This window comes from Triticum dicoccoides, chromosome 3A (genome assembly GCF_002162155.2).
Source record: "Triticum dicoccoides isolate Atlit2015 ecotype Zavitan chromosome 3A, WEW_v2.0, whole genome shotgun sequence".
NCBI classification, from domain to species: Eukaryota; Viridiplantae; Streptophyta; class Magnoliopsida; order Poales; family Poaceae; genus Triticum; species Triticum dicoccoides.
This window is the reverse complement of record NC_041384.1, coordinates 95,416,917-95,424,860: the sequence shown is the minus strand read 5'-3', so window position 1 is coordinate 95,424,860 and position 7,944 is coordinate 95,416,917.

The following is a 7,944-nucleotide window of genomic DNA, read 5'->3' as shown; positions in this document are numbered from 1 at the left end:
TTCAGCCTGAGGAGATTCATGTTGCATTGGAGCAGCAAAGTTTGAGGTGAATCCTTCAGTCAGTCTCACAAATCTGACTTCGGCTCCAAGCTAATCTGTATGATAGACATTGAATTCATCACTAAGACTTTTGATCTCAGACTGAATGGCAACAAGTTCATCAGTTGTCATGTTGACAACATTCTTCTTCAGGAAACGCTCCTTCTTATACTGAGCTCTCGTCAGCTTCCTAGCCTTCTCAAATTTCCATTTTTCTTCACTAATGAAGGCAGTCAGCATGTGGATTTGTCCAGGAGTGAGCTTGAAGTCTGGCATAGGTGTGTTTGGATCCTTGTTCCATAGATCAATAAAGTCAAGGATCAGCTTCGGATCCAGCATCAATGCCACATTTGTGCCTTTGGCTCTAGCGGCCCCTTCTTGTCTGTCTTTGATGATTTCAGTGAGTTCATCATCATCAGCTTCGTCATCAGTGGACGACACATGGAAGGCGATCTGCTTCTTATGAGGACTTGGTCTAGTGCCTCGTCCAGCAGTGGCCTTTGTCTTCAACAGAGTTGGCCAGTTGAGGATTACGAAGGATCTGAAGAACCTGCAGAGGCTCCTGAGGCAATTGAGATGCCTTTGGTCCTTTGACACGAGGCGAGATGATCAAGTGCTGAGGACTTTGCCGGAGGAGCTGAGCTTTGGAACTTGAGAAACTGGGGCAGCTTGAGAAATTGGCCGTGAGGGCATTGCTGAGGTGCTTGGTCATGAAGGCATTGAAGCAGAGGCACTGGGCTTGTGTGCGGGCTTCTTTGGCATAGACTTCTTGGCTTGCTAGCAGAGGCCTCAGCAGTGGCAGCAGCAGCAGAGTTTTCATTGAATTTCCTCACTGCTTCTTTAGCCATTTTGGCTAGCTATGCTTGTCGTCTTGCCTATTCATCTGGATAGTCCTCACCGCGCTTGAGGCTAGTGGGATCAGCTTCTTGGCCAGGTGCCAATGGAGGTCTTGGGCAAGGAGAGTGAAGAGAGAATTTCTTCATGTACTTTGGAGTGACATACCTATACTCCCTCCATTCCCGTGCCCATCTCGTCTCTATCCTTTGTATGTGCACCTTGCGCTGATTCTCGTTCTCCTTGCCATATTTGGCTTCATTAGGAGTACATTATTCTTCATAAGTGTCCTCGGGGATCTTAAATAATGTGTTGACTTCTAGTCTCTTGCCTCCCTTCTGAGGTTTCTTCCAGTCAGCCATTTTCTTCAGCTGAGGATTTTGAATGATTGAGTTTTTAGACGAGGTACGCAACTTTTCTTCGAGGAACACTGCAAATGAGTTAAGTTGATGAGAACCTAGTGATTTAGCAGCAGACATGAGTACCTGTGAACAGAGTATAGGTGCGAAGAATTTGAAGAGGTCATATGCAATCTCAGAAGTTTTTGTAAAAAGAACAAGTTTGAGGAATTTGACCAGATGTGTCTTGAGGAATTTCAGTAAACGCGGTAGCGCTAGGTTTGAGAGCTTGAGCGACGGAGTGAGGTCGAGTGGAGTAAAATCAGTCTAAGGAGGGTGAGGGGTATATATAGCCACGGTGAAAACTGCTCGCCCAAGGAAAATGGACGAACGTGCCCCTGACCCTTCTCATCCTAGCGACATGTGTGACCCACGTATAGAGCGGTGGCGATCGTGTGAGATCGTGGGTGAATGGATAAGTCTTATCGTGGGATGTGGAACGGTTTAGGCGGCAAAAAGGCGAAAATTTAGATAAGAAAGTTTTAATGTTTCATTCGCAAATTCTTCAGCTGACAAGCAAACGGTGAAGATTTTGAACGGGTTTCAAAAATGAACGCACATGAAGAATTTGTGAACAGACTGGGTTGAGTAGAGCATAGAGGGGGAAGGGTCCAATCACATTCACTTAGCAGAAAAGGCAACTTGAAGAAATAGCAATAAGTGAATGTCGTAGAGGACATAAACAAATGAATGTCGTAGAGGACATAAACTCACATAGCAAGGTTGAAGAACTCGAACAACTAAGGAATTTCAAACCTGAAGAAATACTCAAATTGAAGATTTTCAACTTTTGTTGGTGGCGTAACCCACCGTATAAGAATGCTGATTTCAGATGCCGCGTACAATTGTCGTAGGGCTGTGAGAATAAAATTCTTCGTTAATTTCTTCACACTTAGAGGGTTAGTATTCATTGATTGAAGAAAAACGTTACTTCATGTGTTGCACATCCAAGTCATCAATTTTACATAAGTGTTAGGATGTGTGTCCTCTTCAAAGGACATTCAAAGATTCTAAGATATTTAGCTCACACCGCAACATGCTAAATCTCTTCTCATCCATGGGCTTTGTGAAGATATCGGCTAACTGTTCTTCAGTCTTCACGTGCTGTCGGGGGTTGGGTGCGACATATGCCAATGGATGGCTTATCATGCTGGGGGCGAGTAGAACGTCGCCGGTGCCTGGAAACGGGATGAAGCGTAGACACGAACTCCGGCGTACTTTACCCAGGTTCGGGGCTCTCCTAGGAGATAACACCCCTAGTCCTGCTCTGCGGGGTCTCTGCATGATCACTAAGGCAAAGTGAATACAAGGGCGCTCCTCGAGCTATGTGCTGAAGGTAGGAGAAGGCAGGGCCAGCTCTCTCCCCCCCTCTATGATCTCGTCTAGTTCTAATGGATCGGAACCCTTTGCATGGGTGCCCTGGGGGGTTTATATAGGCCTACCCCCAGGGGTTCAATGGTAAACTGTTTGGGCGCAGGGCCCAGCCATCAGTCTCTTCGCCTGCCGTCCCTTCCGCCGACTGCTGGGGCCCGCCGGCTGGTGGGCCCTGCCGACTGGTCTGGTACGGAGCCGACAGGCCGTACCCGCCGCTTGCGAGTCTTGTCAGCTGCTGATTACTGTAGCCGTGCCTCTAATGACGCAGGCTTGGTCATAGGATCGTGGCTACAGCCCGTCGTCTGGCGAGTGATCATTGTAGCCACTCCCCGTCTTATCTGGTTAATGGCGCGGGGAACCCGTGGGAGGGGCAAGCCGACTCCCTGAAGCCGGCTCCCAGCCGGTCTGACTGGTGGCACTCTTGCCGTCTTCTGGACTCTCAGTAACTGGTAGGGCCAGTCATCCGTGGACCGTACTGACAGGCCATCGTGGGCACAGGACTCCGCCCGCTGTTGCTGATGTGAGGGATGGCATGGCAACAGTGCTGCACCAGATGGAGATCTCCGTTGGTACAGCGCACTGTGGCCTAGCCATCTCCTGGAAAAGGGGAGGGAGTGGGCTTCACAGTTGCCACTCCCTGTCCCATCCCCCCTGATGAGGGCATGGGCTTTGTTGGTGCCGTGGGCCGACTCCCCGTGGCCGGCTTCTCTGGAAGCTGCCAGGCGGGAGTCGGCTGGTCTTGACCTCGCCTCTAGGAATCAGATGCATGCAGGGCAGCCGACTATTCCTTCAGTCGTCCTCCAGAAGGCGGCTCTTCATCTGTCGTCTCGAGGGGCGCAGTCAGCCCTGATGTCTTGAAAGGTTTTGGGCCTTGGGTTAGCCTACCCGTGGCCCATTACTCCGACAGTAGTCCCCGAAGCTGATGAGGCGCCGCGGACAACTAGCCGAGGAGCCTCAGCAGTTTCTTTTTCTGAGTATTTGAGGTGAAAACCTCGTTCGATTTCTGCCGGGCCGACTGGCAAGAGTCGGACTCACCCATTTTGACTTGTCCAAAAAAAATTCGAATGCCCTGGCGGGATCCCAGTGGCGTGCTCGCTAAGCTTCCATGCCGCCGCCCGTTTCGGGCTCGGCATGTGGCAACAAGCGGCCGGGCCAGTCTGGCCATCCACATGAGCGACGGGACATGCCTACGAGCGGGGCCCGCCACTACCGCGCCTCGGCGCGCGAGCGGATCTGCTGCGGCCGGAGTGGACGGTTGAGGTTCCCACAGAGTTACTGCATGCAGTAACTTTGCGCGATAAACGTGGGGGGCGTGGGGTAGTGGGCGCAGTAGATCCCACAACTTCCCCCTCGGCTTCGGAGCCCACGAGTCTATAAGTAGGGGGAGGAGGGGGAGCGGTGGAGCACGCGCGTCCCTCCTCCTCATTGCTTCTTCTTCTTCTCTCTCATCGCTGCACCTCAAGCTACGTCGAGTGCTGTGGTGGTCCGCTCATAATGAGCTCTTCCTCCGCCGTCACGCCCCCTATGGTGCACTCCGGCACCTGGGACGGTTCGGAGGTCCACGACGATCATGTCGATTTCCTCCGCAAGACGCGTCGGCTGCCCGGCGAGGACCTCATGCGGGTCCGCCTCACGCGGAGGGGGGAAATCTCGCCGGCGCTGCAGGAGGGCAAGCGGGTCGTCTTCCGCTCGCACTGCCTACGCGGCCTGGGCTAACCGGAAAGCAGCTTTTTCTGCTCTTTTCTTGAGTTCTACGGACTCCAGCCGCACCACCTCACCCCCAACACGGTGGTGCTGCTGTCCGCCTTCGTCACCTTGTGTGAAGGCTTCCTCGGTGTTCTCCCCACCATCGAGCTCTGGGGGGGAGTTCTTCTACTCCAAGCTCGGCACCCAAGCCGCGGGTGTGCCGGCTCAGTGCGGCGCGTTCATCGCCGTGCAGAGGTCGGGGGCCGACAACCTGTTTCCCTCCATCAAGCTGATAAAGTCGGCGAAGATGTGGCAGCGGTCGTACTTCTATGTGAAGAACGTCTCCGCGGAGGGTGATTGGGTCAATCTGCCGGCCTACATAGACGGCCCGCCAGCGGGGAGGCAGCCCAACTGGTCGCATCGGGCCAGGACATTGACGCCCGCAGGAGCCGGCGCCATCGTGCGACTCCGAGTGCTGATGCAGTTGGAGGGCCTGACCAGGCCGGATTTGTTGGACGCCTTCGTGGCGCGCCGAGTGCTCCCACTCCAAAGTCACCCCCACATGATTTGCCAGATGAGTGGGCACCGGGACCCGAGTCGGATGTTCACCAAGGAAATGCCACACGAGGAGGTAGCCTATATGGTGAATTATCTTGCGAGCTGCTACCTCAAAGAAGAGTGGCAGTTCGGCAAGGAGCCGTATTCACATCCCGCCCCTCCGCCTCTGGTGAGTCGTTTCCTTTTTCTCTTTTCCTTTGACTCTCCTGACCTCTTTGTTGCCAAGTACATCTTGTCTGATCTGACCAGTCGGCTTTGGTCAGAACCCCCTCCTCCAGCCAGCAGCCGGCACCGTGGGGCCGGACCACGAATTCCTCCCTGACCAAGCGGAGAGTGACATTGACGACCCCGACTTGGGGGTGGCGGCCCTGGAGGACGACGCCGAGGGAGGAAGCGGCACAGCGGGTGGCCCGAGACTTGGTACCAGTCTCGAGGACTGGCCTGATGATGACTAGGAGGTTGCCCCGCGCCACCAGCCAGGGGCCGGCCAGCCGGGCATGATCTCGGCCACCGTGCCGGACACCCAAGGCGGCGCTAAGATGCGCAGGGCCGGGACGAGCCTGTTCGGCAGCCGGCCGAAGAAGCCCAAGGGCACAGCCATGGCGACCAAGAGGGACGAAGCGGCCGCAAAGGCCAACCACTTCTACAAGGTGGTGAAGACGCCATAGCTGATTTCTGCGTAAGTGCTACCTCCCTTTGTATCATCACTTATCTTCGTTGACTCTGTCTGAAATTCCTTTGCTTTATATTCTTGACTTTAGGGCCCCGCTCTCTCTTGAGAAGTCGGTCGCCGGCTCCGTCGTGAAGTCGGCGGAGAACTCCTCCACCACCCGGCGGATTTATCCGGCCGCCGACCTCCGGGAGGAGACGGAGCGGAACACGCAGGAGGCCCACGAGGAGCGGGAAGCTGCCCGCCTGAAGAAGGCGGAAGCCGACAAGGCGGAGGTCGCCGCCCTGAAGAAGCTGGCGGAAGCCAAGGCCGCCAATGCAGAGAAGAAGCGCGCTGAAAAAGCCGCACACCGCCAGTCGGCGGTGTTCGTCGTCCCCTTGAACTCTGCGCTGCCACCACCGGAGTTCACGGCACAGACTGGGGAAGTCGGCGACGAGAACCCGGTCATGGAGAGGGACGCCGCCACGCTGGACGTAATCGTGCCGCCACCGACGCCCTCCAGGAGCGCGCCAGGCAGGCAGCTGGCGGACCCGCCGGTGCCGCCAACTGAAGGCGTGGTGGCGACGGGACTGGCTCTCGAGGTCGGCACGCCGACGCGCTGTCGTCTCGCGAAGGCGGCCTCGGCGCCGCGCCATCTAGAGACCGGCGCCACGAGCTCCACGATCCCGGACACCGAGGTGACGAGCGCCGCGCCCACTAGGTGGGTGCGGGGAGTTGGGACCGGCCCGTTGAACCGGGCGCTTTTGGACGTCCAAGCCAAGCTCCGAGCCGAGGGCGACGCCATCAAGGAATGCACCAAGGCGTATCTGGCGTCGCGAGCAGCCATCCGGGTACGCGTCCTTCCTTTGTTTTCGTTTCTTGTTCTTCTTTGTGGGGGCGCGCCAGCGCACCCACTGGGTGTACTCCCCGAGTTTCGGGCCGGCTGCTGAGCAGGCAGCTCGAACTCTAATCGGTGAGTTCCAAGTACCAACACTTTGTCTGAAATTTTGATGCAGGACTACCACAATCTTCGCGTGACCGCCTTCAACGCCAGTGTTGAGGAGCTGGCCAAGCGGACCGCCGACTTGTCGGACAGCCAGGGTGAGTTCTCTTCCTTCTCTGCAGGGGCGGGCTGGCGCACCCGCGGGCTGTAGTGCCCAAGATTCGGGCCGACTGCTGGGCAGTCGGGCCGGATCTCCCCGGTAACCTTTTTCCTTGGTTGATGATTCCTTTCTTCGCAGGGGCGCACTGGCGCACCCGAGGGCTGTAGTCCCCGAGATCGGGGCCGACTGCTAAGCAGTCGGGCCGGATCTCCCTGGCGACCTTTCTTCCTTGTTGACGACTGACACCCCTCCTTCTTCTTCTTCAGAGGCCAACGCCACCCTGCAGCAGTAGTTGGGCGAGGCCAACACCGCGCTGCATGTCAAGGAGGAGGAGTGCGGCCGGCTGATGGAGGAGCGCGACCGGCTGGCTACACAACTGGCGGAGCAGAAGGAGCTGCTCCAGAAGGCCCAGAAGGAGGCGGAGGACAAGGAGACCACCCTCCTTGCTGAATTCGCGTCCGAGCGCTCCTCTTGGCCTGTTACGGAGACGACACTAGTCTCTAGCTTCCACGCGATTGAAGATCTCGTCGACGGTGAGCTTCCCCTCATTTTCCTTTTCTAAGCTGCCGACAGCTAGTTGAGTCGGCCCCTAGTCTTTAACCTCGTTCTTCTTCCTTGGCAGACTTCTTCCCCGACCATTCGGACGCTGCCAATCAAGCCATCGAGGCTGATCGTGAAGGGTGGACGGTGCACAGATTGCCGCCAACGCCCCCCGAACTCTTGGCGAGCAGATCTTGAGCATCGAGGCCCGCCTTCAGCCGGCCCACCGAATGTTGTGCCGGCTTCAACGTGTCGGCGCGCAGGCGATTGCCGCCCTGTGGCCAGATATGCAGGCACCGCGCACCCCCAGTCGGACTGCCGACTAGCTGGAGGTAGTAGCCGACCGCCTTGAGGCCTGGAAGGGCTCTTCGGCCCGGGCTGGAGCGCGCCGGGCCATAGAGTTCGCCAAGGCGTGGTATCCTGGGCTGAGTCTAGCGTAGCTAGCCACGTTCCAGCTGGAAGCTCAGGAGGAGTTGGCGGTCGTGGAAGACGATATCGTCAAGCGCGCCATGTCGATCACCGAGTACACCGACACCAGCATCTTCGTCCCACAGCGGGCTGAGAACGGCGAGGAGGCGCCGCCGGAGTGGTTCGGGCTGAACCCGGACGACGTGATGACTCGGCGGAGGTGACTGACTCCAGTGGCCAGGAAGAAGGCAAGGAGGAGGAAGGAGACGAGGAGGAGGCGCCAGAGGTCGGGGCAGACGGCCAGCCCCAGCTCGACCGCGCCTCTAGCAACGAGCCGCGCCCAACCGAGCCCGCT